The 11973-nt window shown below is 42.6% G+C and overlaps 2 non-coding genes across 2 annotated transcripts; both read left to right on the top strand.

Moving 5' to 3' along the window:
- The first annotated feature begins 10063 nt into the window (after nucleotides 1-10063).
- Trnaa-ugc (transfer RNA alanine (anticodon UGC)) lies at nucleotides 10064-10135 on the top strand. Its single transcript has one exon. It is a non-coding gene; the product is annotated as a tRNA-Ala (tRNA).
- A 510-nt stretch (nucleotides 10136-10645) lies between these two features.
- Nucleotides 10646-10717, top strand: Trnaa-ggc (transfer RNA alanine (anticodon GGC)). The gene has a single exon. It is a non-coding gene; the product is annotated as a tRNA-Ala (tRNA).
- Nucleotides 10718-11973: the final 1256 nt, after the last annotated feature.

The following is an 11973-nucleotide window of genomic DNA, read 5'->3' as shown; positions in this document are numbered from 1 at the left end:
GTACTTGCTTTGAGAGAAAGGAAGGGAGGGCTGGGCAGAACCATTCCTGCTTACTGAACAGGGGAAGCATTGCTGTTGTCATAGAAACCTGGGTTCATTATGAAGACTGTTTTCAATGGCGACTCTGGTGATGTCCTGGAAAATGAGCATTGTTGGTGTTTGGACTAAGCTGAGCATATGGATTCCTAGAGGTGAGCACTGGAATCTTCCTGAGGGTGGAGAGGCAGATGCAGGAATACCAGACCCAAGTAGGTTCACCACCACATCAGGATTTGTAGCCAGTGTGTCTCCAGAAGGAGAGAGACTTGAGACTATTGTGCCTCTTCAGTGTGCTGTTCTGTGCAGGGGTGTGCTGGAGTCATTGTCCGGGCTAGGTGTTCTGGGGGAGGAAGCAGGAGGGACATAAGACATTGTGAGCACACTCTGATCCCAGTTTCCTGTTCTGTGAAAAGGGGATGAGATTGCTCACTCAGGATCGGTGGGACATTAAGTGGTAAAGCCTAAAGGGAAGTCAATGATTACCCTGCATGTCTCAGATGATTATTTCAATATGCAGTTGGTTAGAGGATTTTCTTTTTCGTTTTTAGTAATTTGAGGTTTTATTTGCTTTTGAGACAGCAATTCACTGTGTCCTATCCTGGTTGAAAACTCCCAGTCATTCTCCTGCCTCAGCTGCCTCCTGAAGGGACTTCAGGTGTGGAACACAGTGTGCTTGGCACCAGTTTGGGATTTTAATTTCCATTTTTGTGATACCCACCCTCCAGGTGGCAATGATCTTTACTCAGAATCCCTGCCATGATGCTCTCTGCACATGGCATTAATATTTCTAATGAATCTCTTATAAAAAGGACAGTCCTATCAATGTCCCCTTGAACAATACACCTGAAACCTTTCCCATTCCTCAATTTCTATTTTCTGCCTGACTTTTGTGAGCTTTTCTGTGAGATTTTAAATTGTAAGGATTCACCATCTCCAGTTCTTCAGTTGTGGTTTTTATTTGGTGTCTTGTCTGTGAAATCTTCTCTCAGTCCCAGAGACAAGGATGTTCTTCTGTGTGTTCTCTTTCACATTTATAGGCTTATTTTTTTATATTTTTACTTCTCTAATCTATTTTGAATGATCTTTGCACATGATATGATTTATATTTATGTTTGTGGATATGGATATACACTTGCCTCCGCATTGTTTGCTGAAAGACCATCCTTTCTGTACCAAGATGCCTCTGCATATTTGTCCAACACCAGTTCTCCAACATTCCAGGCATGGTACATATGCCAATATTCCCAGTGCCTGAGAGGCTGCAGCAGCATTATTGTCAGTTCTTTTCAGCCCAGACTCTGCACAGGCTTGATGTCAGCATGGGATACATAGGAAAATGTTGGTGCACAGTAGGCAATGGTCTGTAAATAAATGTGTGGGTGTAAGCACGGACAGTAGATTTTGGTCTTTTACTTGCCAATGTTGATACTAATAGCATGCTGGTCCAATTACTGTAGGTTCAAATGGAGTACTCCTATTAGGCAATTCTGTTCTCTAACTCGGCCCCTCTGTGTTGGACTGACCTAGCATCTTGTCACTAACAGATGAAGTTGGACCTGACATTTAATAAAAGTCAGAAAATATCAATTTAACAAAGCTTTAATTTTCTTCCAAAGGACTGAGTGTCATCACAAGGCAACTAATGCCTGTAGCTGAGGTTTCTCTGCTTTACCATAGTAGCCTACTTAATATCTCCACCAATGCACTTAAGGAGTGCCTTGATTCATAATTTTCTTCATTCTGTTACTAGACAAACTGCACGCAACTGTTTCCACATTGTGACATGAAATTTGTTCTAACCTAAATCTGTCCCACTCATATTTTCTCACCCATATTTGATTCCAGAATAAACTCTCTTTTCTTCCTTTGGGGTGAGAGCTGCGTTTTTGCATTGACATATGTAAGTGTGAATTTGTGTATTGGGAGACAACTACTCACCAACACCACAAGAGTTATCTTGAGTGAGAGTAGCAGGAAATGTTAGATAGAAGGATTTATATTGTGGAAGTAAACAGAAAATATTGGATAGCTTTGAGAGGACCGGGAACCTATTTCAATGGGCCCCGACAGTCTCTTCCCTAGGGCATTTATAGAAATGACAAGGGGTGGAGCAAAAGACCTCCCCCCAGCACAGCCAAGTGTATACCATCTCAGACACCTGCACTCAGGCCCATGATCCTAATCATCCTCTCTATGCGGACCTGCTGGGTAAAGCCACGAGGAACCTGAAAACGGGCTCCCACAGTGTATACTGTTATACATGTGTGAATATGTCTCTGAAGTTGCCAGGCATAGTTATCACTGAATGTTAAATAATGTGCTCATGTCACTCATTGATTAAGAGCATATTAAGGGGCCGGGCGGTGGTGGCGCACGCCTTTAATCCCAGCACTCGGGAGGCAGAGCCAGGCGGATCTCTGTGAGTTCGAGGCCAGCCTGGGCTACCAAGTGAGTTCCAGGAAAGGCGCAAAGCTACACAGAGAAACCCTGTCTCGAAAAACCAAAAAAAAAAAAAGAAAAAAAAAAAAGAAAAAGAGCATATTAAGCTCAAGTGTGGTGTGTATTTTTCTAGTTATTGCTTAGCTAACATCATTACCCCAGTGCCTAAATGATTTCTGTGTGATATAGCAGATACTAATAATATATTCGTGAAAGTTAGTTAAATCTATTATTACTGTGATGGGTTTGATGTGTTATAATTCTACTACTGCCTCTTCATGATGATCTGGTGTTTAATATATTGCTTACTTATTCTCCATAGTTATTTATTCATGTATGGATTTATCTCAGAATGTCTGAGAATACCTAATACAATTACCCTGTCATACTGGCATTCTGTGTTTTGATGCTCAATTTGTCCCACTATTGGCCAGAGGAGTCCATTAAAGATGCCTCTGGAGCATTTCCTGAGTCTAAACATTGCACTGTCTGAGCCCTTGTATAGAAAGGAATTACTGATGCCCACCTCAAAGAATCATTTTGAGGCCTGAAGAGACAGAAAGCAGACACATGTTGTGTGTGTCAGTAAGTCAAATTTCCCTTGCCTCTTTCATGCAGTCAGTGTGATGACTCTGGCATGGAAGTAGTCCATGAGTACACACAAGAGAGAGCACTTGGCAAGGTAATGGCAAATGAACAAGCTCTCACTTCCATTATGTGTACCCAGTCCTAGGTATCACTGTGTGTGTCCATGGTGTTGTGATGAGCTGGGAAGAGGAAAAGTGTCATTGCATACCTTCCACTGATGGAGTCTGCACAGGTAAGGCACCGCCATTCCATCCCCTGGGTTTTATTGCTTTCTCATTCTGGATTCCTCTATTTCATGTGTTTTCTTTCCCCCTATGCTACCTCTAGTCTAAAAGGGAAGGGTTTATTCTCTGCATCCCAGAAGCAGGAAGTCCTAGAGAAGAATCCATGACATGTGCTGTGACATGTGCCTGACAGACAGGGTGAAAAGAATAAGAGGTATTATGGGTAACTTATTTCCCTTCCCCCATCCTTCTCCATCAGTATGCTAACAATATCCCATCCTGTCTTCATTTACAATGCTTTCAGGGTAAATGTGTTCCCATGTGCAAAAATGCACGGTCATCTCAGATGGATGGAAGGACCAAGGCACTCTGGAGTAAGTATATTACATCAGCTGTCCCAGAACTGCATGGTAGGTTTTGATTATTTGTACTTAAACATGATGTGTGCCTGCATGTCTAACTCTTTTTGATGTTATTGTTAATATCGTTCATTCACAAATACCCCTTGTAAGGACAGTCTCCAATACATTTTCTTTATGTGTATAGAGGACTGTATCATATTACATCACTTATACTTGTTGCTTCAAAAATCACACAGAAGTGAGAGATGTTAAAGGGACAAGGAAATGTGGACTATATGGAAACATATTTTTTCTACCAATTCTGCTGCTGTGTACTGACCTGCAAGAATACAACTCTGGTCCCCCTCCTTTTCAAGTGTCAAGATGAGCTGGGAAGAGCAGGTTCAGATATGCAGACTGGGCACACAAGCAGGGTCTGTGCACTCAATGGAAGGCCGTGACTGGGTACCTGTCCTGAATCCAGCACCGGCCTCCACCTTCTCCTCCACCACCCTCCCTGCTCCTCAGCCACCATTTCTTCTCCTGTCTTGGGCTCCAAATGTGGATGCTCTTTTGGAGTCTGTGGCTTTCTCAGTTCTGACAGCAACTCTAGACCCCACCTTGAAGATTAACATCTCCCTGGGGTGCGAAATGAGATTTTCCATGCCCTCTCTTCCAGGGCTTCTCCATGATTGGGTCTGAGACTAGGACTCTCAAGTGTGGCAGAGAAGAGGCACAGAGGGCAGGCTGGATATGTTGGTGTGGTGTGGAAGGCAGGCAGTTGTACTTAGGGAGTTCTGACTTCTCTGCCCAACTTGCCTTTAAATCCATCTGAATATGCCCCCTACTCTGTGACATATTTAGTGTCTAGATGCCTTATTTCCAGTTACATCATCTCAAGAAATTCCTGAAGTCTTAGGTGCTTTAAAAAGATCTCCATCACAAAGCTCTCTCACTTGCATCTCTGACAAACAAATGATGTTGTGTGACTCCATTACTTTAACAAGTTGTAAACAAGGAGTCCCTGTTGTTATGTGGGATGCCCCTCTCTCTGGCTTCACCTGGCCTTGGGGAGGTTCCTTTACAGTAGTCTTGAAACCTCATTAATAGACTATGTTGCCTCTCTTCCAAAAGACAGAAATGGCCTTCTGAATGGAGACAGGCCACTCTCTCCCTGGTAAGAGTTAATCCAGGTGGGTCAGCCAACCTGGAGTCCAAAAATGGGGATCCTTCCTCCAAAGCCATACTAAAAAGCAAAAGGGGCCATACTGATCCCTTCATGAGGTAATGTGCCTCCCCTTCCATAAGCCCTGCTCCTCTGGCAGTCTCCCACAGAGCTGCAATCTTGCAGTCTCTAGAATCTGCCCACTTTCCTCTCTTTTCTAGGTGTGCTTTCACTAACCCTCTTTTCTTCCCTGACACTGTGACCTTTTTCTAAAGCTCCCTCCCTACCGTGTGGCTGCTTATGAACCCTGTGTGTCAGCCATGCAGGCTTAATTCAGATGGGACAGCTTTCCTCTTTTTCTGATCGAGATTTGCAATTACCTGCCCTGGAGCTTTTCAGGTTTTTCTTTCTCTATTTTCTTCCTTAGGTTTATTTATTGTATTCTATGTGCGTGAGTATTTCGCCTGCATGAATGTCTGTGAACCACTTGGGTGCCTGGTATGCAAAGAGGTCAGAAATGCCATCAGATCCCTGGAATAGGAATTGTGCATGGTTGGGAGCCTCCTGGTGGATGCTGGGAACCAAACTTGGGTCTTCTGCAAGAACAAATGCTCTAAAGACATTTGGGTTTCTCTTTTAAACTCTAATGTCATTGTCCTCCAGATGCTAGAGAGTTGTCTCTGTAGTTAAGAGCCCTTGTTCTTGTTGAAGACCCTTGATCAGTTCTCAGCATCGATACCATGTGTAACTTCATTTCCTGGGGACATGACATCCTCTTCTGGCCTCTTCCAACACCAGAACACAATGTCTGTATATGTATGCATACAGGCAAAATACCCATACACATAATATTATAAACAAATCTTAACTTTTTATTGTCATCAAAAATACATTGATTCTTTTTTAAAATTATGTTATTAATAAGCCCAAGAAACCCAAAAGGATTTTCTGTTATTTCTGGAATCAATATGTGCTGTGGGATGTGGTTCTATATGCCGTGCATATATGTTGGTCTCATTGGTTGATAAATAAAGTTGTTCGGCCAATGGTGAGGCAGAATAAGGTTAGGCAGTACATTCAGATTGAACATGGAGGTGAAGAAGGGTGTAGTTGCAGCAAATGCTGGGAGCTGCCTCCTGGAGAATCAAGATGTGAGAGAACAGGTAATGCCATGAAGCCAAGTGGCCAAACATAGGTTAATAGGAATGGGTTGAGTTAAGTTCTAAGAAGTAGCTGGCAAGAAGCCTGAGCCATATGCCATACAGTCTGTAATTAATATAAGCCTCTGTGTGTTTACTTGGGACTGAGAGGCTGCAGGACCAGGCGGGATACAAGAAAACTTGTGGCTACAATTGGCACCCAGGTGTAATATCCCTGGCCTGCTAATTGCAGCTCAGTTGCCACCTGCAGAGGCCAGAACTTCCTGCTTCCCCAGACATACACTGTGGTCCCTGTCACCTTGTGCCTTTGTCTTTAAGCCCGTCAATGTGCTCCCAAGCCCACATGGACAGGTGAGCTCTTAAAGAGCCACTAGGGCTGTAATGATGGCCCACCCACACATTGGAGGCACCAGATGTAGCCAGAAATTCAAGGGAGTCTGCTTAAGGGGTACAGGGAATTTATTAGGATATAAATTGGAGAAATAACTCACTAAACAGAATAAGGCAAAATCATCTCAGAGTCCTGGAAGGCTGATGTCCTGTACCACGCTCCTCTTGCTGCCTAAGTCAGTCCACACTACCCAAGCCCAGAGGGAGGAGGAGAGCCAGGCATTCATGCCCCTCATGTCTCAAGCCTGTCTGAGGCTTTGCCCTGTGGGCTGATACCTCAAGATCATAGGTGGAACAGGTACCCACAACAATTATGTCTTATTAATAATTGTTTCTGTTTCTATAGACAGTGAATTTCTGAGGAATATCCTTGGTTATCCTAGAAATTACTTTGTAGTCCATGCAAAGCCTGAACTCACAGAGATGCCGACCTATGTCTCCCAAGTGCTGGGATTAATTCCACACGCCATAATTAATGCCACGCTTCAATATGTCTTAAAATGTATCATAAGGGTGAGATGAATTATTTGTTTGTTTAGGGTTTTTCTCCTGATAGTTTAACAACATTTGATTATTTTAAAAAATGCATTATGGTCTGACCTGGAAGAGTTAGGGAAGTCTGGCCAGGTAGTGAGACATCAGTCACGAGTTCATAATCTCTTCTTAGTTCTTAAGTCTCTTTATGAACATGGGGTTTGCTTAGTGCTCTAGTTTATATTTCCACAAAAGGACACACCTTAGCACTCTTTTCGACAAGGCACCATACACTGTAAAGAACACAGTCGTATACCTTTCAATACTTAAGCTTATATCACATGTAAGGAAATCCCCTGCTGTGCTTGTGTTCAGAGTTCGCACACTGATTTTCTATCATTGATTTTCCTGATCTGTGGAGGTTTTTTCAAACAGTGCCAGAGCTGCCAATAGGCTGGCTGGATGTCATTTGATTCACCCACATAGAAATCAATGTGGGTAGATGGGGAGATCTTCAAGTGCTGGATTTGTCACATTTTCTTTCCCACTGAACTTGACAACTGCCAGTCATGAGCATATGCAGGCTGGTATAGAAACCGGCCCCTCAGCCCTGCCAATGTTACAGATCTTGTGCCCCCCACAGGGTGCAGATTGCTCAGCTCCTGGCTCCAACTTGCACCACAGCTTCAGAGCAGTTCAAGTACCAGGGCTACTCAATCCTTAACAGGAGCCAATGACAGAGCTCTTCGGTAGGTGCGGGACTCTGTGCTCCTTAACCCTTAATACAAACTGAAATGTAGATAGACTTCTGGAACCCTCCCCAGCCAGGACTTTCATTTTCTCTTTCCTGTCATCTTACAGCCCTTCTCCTTTTTCAGTATCAACCCTCTTGCTCTCTTGACCTCGTTCCTCTTCTTTTGCCCTTCTTTCTTTCCTGAACTCTAGATGTTTCACAGCTGTTGCTTCTTCAGCCGTCCGACAGCTGGTTGCCTTGTCTCTTCTCCTACTTGGCCTTACATCCCCACTGTCAATGCCATTCCCCTGTCCTCTGACTCCCTGTCCCTGTCTCTCTATCCTCCCCCTCACCTCTGTCTCATGCTCCTTCCCTGAGACACAGTCTTCATAGCCCAGGTGGTCATTGAAACATGACCCTGCTGCTTCCCCCACTGATAGCTGTGATTACAAGGGTGACCCATTACACTTGGTTCTGCTGGTGCTAACTCCATCCCATCAGCTATGGTACTGAACAGAGGTAAGGGAGGACAAAGCAAGAGAGGCCTGTTCTTGTGTCTAATGCTACAACACCAGGTCACACAGCACAGGAGAGCATCTTCCAGTCAAGCCTGAGCAACCTGATTGTAATTGGTACCAACTACAGCCATCTGGAAGACAATCACAGCCTTGCCTCTCAGCATCAATCAGCATCACTCAGGTTTGTGTTTTGTCCCAGTGCAGTCTTGCCTTTTACCACCAATCACAATCACTGAGGCTTTGCTTTTAAACCAATCACAGCTTGTGTCTGACCACCAGACATACAGTACCTCTCCTAGGCCATCCCAAAAAGGGCTCCCCTCAGGCTTATTGGAAATGATTCCATGCCCTTCTAAGTTTCCCTGAGGCTTGTGATAACACTAAATCTAGTGAAAACAGTTTCACACAGACAGGCTAGAGCCATATCCTAGGACTAGCACAAACCACTTGTGGTCTTAGGACAGTTTTCTCAGGGTGTCTGTGGAGGGTTCGAGACATCTTCTGAAGAGAGGTTTAGAACAGACTTACAGCAGACTTTCAGAAAGAGTTAATGCCAATACCCCTCAAAATATTCCAGTAAGTAGAAAAAGATGGAACATTGCCCAATTCTATGTAAGAGACTACAGTTCCCATATACCTAAACCGCATAAGAATCAAGAAAGAAAGAGAATTACAGACCAATTTACCTTAGACCAAAGATGTAAAAGTACTCCCTAAAATACTCACAAACAAAATCCAATACCATATCAAACAGTTCATCCACCATGATTAAGTAGGCTTCATTGGAGAGATGCAGGCATAGTTCAACATACAGAAAACTGTGAATGTAATCCAATATATAAATAAACTCAAAGAAAAAGACCACATGATCATCTTAGGAAATTCTGGAAAATCCTTTGACCAAATTCAACACCATTTCAGGTTAATTACTGGAGATATTAGGAATGCACGTGCCATTACTAAACAAATTATAGGTAATGTATAGCAAGCCAATAGCCAACATCAAATTAAAGGAAGAGAAACACATAGCAATTCTACTAAAATCAGGAGTAAGAAAAGGTTTCCACTCTTTCCATGTTTGTTGACTATAGTACTTGCATATACACATATATATACATATATACATATATAAAATATTTATTTAATGATTTTGTGTGTTGAGAAATATACCAGATGACGTGAGAAAAAGGGAACACATGTGACAAACCTCTCATTTCAGAAGCTTACAGCGCATGTGGTGAGATACATAAATTACAGAAAGTGACAGCACATTAGGATTTTATGAACAGTTTCCTCAAATTTAGTTTTTAGAATAAATGAAGTGATAAATAGTGTGTGGGAAAGTTATGGAACAAGGTGACCAGACTGTCCAAAATTAGAAAAAAAGTATATTTTTTTTTCCTTGAGGCAGGGTTTCTCTGTGTAGCTTTGCTCCTGTCCTGGAACTCGCTTATGGAGCCCAGGCTTGCCTCAAACTCACAGAGATCCGCCTGGCTCTGCCTCCCGAGTGCTGGGATTAAAGGCGTGCGCCACCACCGCCTGGCTTTAAGCCGTGAAAGCTAAGGCATGTTTTAAAAGAGAATAGAGGTATGATAAGGAAGGTTTCAGGAAACTTCACATGCTCTCAGATATGCTATCATATTGCTAGTGAGCAAGACATAATTATTTATTCCACATGATAGTGTCAAGTTGAACTAATACTACAACATAAAGTTGAATTAAAATTGATGGGCCTGAATAATTTAAAGTATTATTTATTGTTATCCTGCCTTGTTTTAAATAGCATAAAGGTGGTTTATTATTATTTTTTCCTTTGATTGAAACTAGATTATTTTCTCATCCAATAAATGTGCTAAAAAATCCTATGAAAACCCTAAAGTGGAAGCCGTAAAATATACTCAAAGTAGGTGAAGGAGACCCTTGAGGTCTGTATGAATGGTAGCTCAGTCTCTCTGCATTCATATAGGCTTTAATCAACCGTGTTAAGGCAAGGGGGATGTAGCTCAGCGGCAGAGCGCATATTTTGCATTTGTGAGATCCCGGGTTCGATTCCCGGCATCTCCAATAGTTTTAGTTTTTTTAACTTTTGAATTTTCTTTTTCAGGATGTTTCTGCACAAGGTGTCCTAGACTTTAACTTTTTGTTAGGGGAAATTATGTGCATAGCTAATTATTGGATGAAATTATTGGATGAAATCTGTCACCATGACAACAATGTTCATCTATGACCTTGACTACTTTTCCATGGAGACCGCCATAGACTAGTGAGTACAATGAGGTCATGCCTCTTGGTATATGTTTTGTTCACAGAAAAAAAAAAAAAAACAACAACCAAACTCAGCTTTGTTGCTGGTAGCAGTGTCTCTAATGGGTACTATTATTTTTATTATAATTATTTTTATTGAAAATAGATTGTTTTCTCATTCTTTATATGTCCTAAAAATCTTATCAAAACCCTAAACTGGAAGCCATAAAATATACTCAAACGTCCTGACGCAGAGCCTTGTAGTCAATATGTACGCTGGATCAGTCTTTCAGCATTTATATGGGCTTTGATTAGCAGTGCTTCGAACGCGGAGGTGTAGCTCAGTGGTAGAGCACATATTTGGCGTATATGAGGTCCCGGGTTCGATTCTCGGCATCTCCTAGTGCTTTTAACTTTCATATTTTGCTTTTCAGGATGATTCTGCACAAGGTGCCAGAGACTTTAAATTTTAGCTAATTATTGGTTGAAATTGTTCATCTGTCACCATGACATCAATGTTCATCTATGACTGTGACTACTTTTCCATGGAGACCGCCATAGTCTAGTGAGTTGAACATGGTTGTGCCTGCAGGGATATGTTTTGTTCACAGAAAAAATAACAAACTCAGCTTTCTTGCTGGTGGCAGTTTCACTAATGGGTACTATTATTGTTATTATTATTTATTGAAAATAGATTGTTTTCTCATTCTTTATATGTCCTAAAAATCTTGTCAAAACCCTGAACTGGAAGCCATAAAATAGCCTGAAAGGACCTGACACAATACCTTGTAGTCAAAACGAATGCTGATCATTTTCTCTCTTAAGTGCTTTCATCAATGAAGTAGCTCAGCAGTAGAGTGCATGCTTTGTATGCTTTGTATATGTGAGGTTCCAGGTTCAAGGTTTCCTTTTGCAGCATGTCCCTGCACAAGGTGTCCCAGACTTTAACTTCCTCTATGAGGTTATATATGCAAAGCTATTTATTGGAAGACATTGCTCATCTCTCAGTGACAACAATGTGATGACATTTCCATGGAGACCACCATATTCTGGTGAGTAGAATATGGTCACGCTTCGAGGGATATGTTTGGTTTACAGAACAAAACAGCAAAGCTCTGCTTTCCTGCTGGTGGCAGTTTCTCTAGTGGATATGCTTTCTCGGGTGATAACAATGGTGAAGAGTTCTTGCTTTGAGAGGAAGGAAGGGAGGGCTGGGCAGAACCATTCCTGCTTACTGAACAGGGGAAGCATTGCTGTTGTCATAGAAAACTGGGTTCAATATGGTGACTGTTTCCAATGTCTATCCAGGCGGTGTCCTGGAAAATGAGCATTGTTGGTGTTTGGACTGAGTGAGCTAATGGATTCCTGGAGGTGAGCACTGGAATCTTCCTGAGGGTGGAGAGGCAGGTGGAGGGATCCCATACCCAAGTAGGTTCACCCCCACTTCAAGATTTATAGCCAGTGTGTCTCCAGAAGGAGAGAGACTTGAGACTATTGTGCCTCTTCAGTGTGCTGTTCTGTGCAGGGATGTCCTGGAGCCATTGTCCGGGCTAGGCGTTCTGGGGGAGGAAGCAGGAGGGACACAAGATAGTGTGAGCACACTCTGATCTCAGTTTCCTGTTCTGTGAAAAGGGGATGAGATTGCTCACTCAGGATCG

This window comes from Peromyscus eremicus, chromosome X (assembly GCF_949786415.1).
Source record: "Peromyscus eremicus chromosome X, PerEre_H2_v1, whole genome shotgun sequence".
Taxonomy (NCBI): domain Eukaryota; kingdom Metazoa; phylum Chordata; class Mammalia; order Rodentia; family Cricetidae; genus Peromyscus; species Peromyscus eremicus.
The sequence above is the reverse complement of the archived record's forward strand: the minus strand, read 5'-3'. Positions and strand labels throughout refer to the sequence as shown.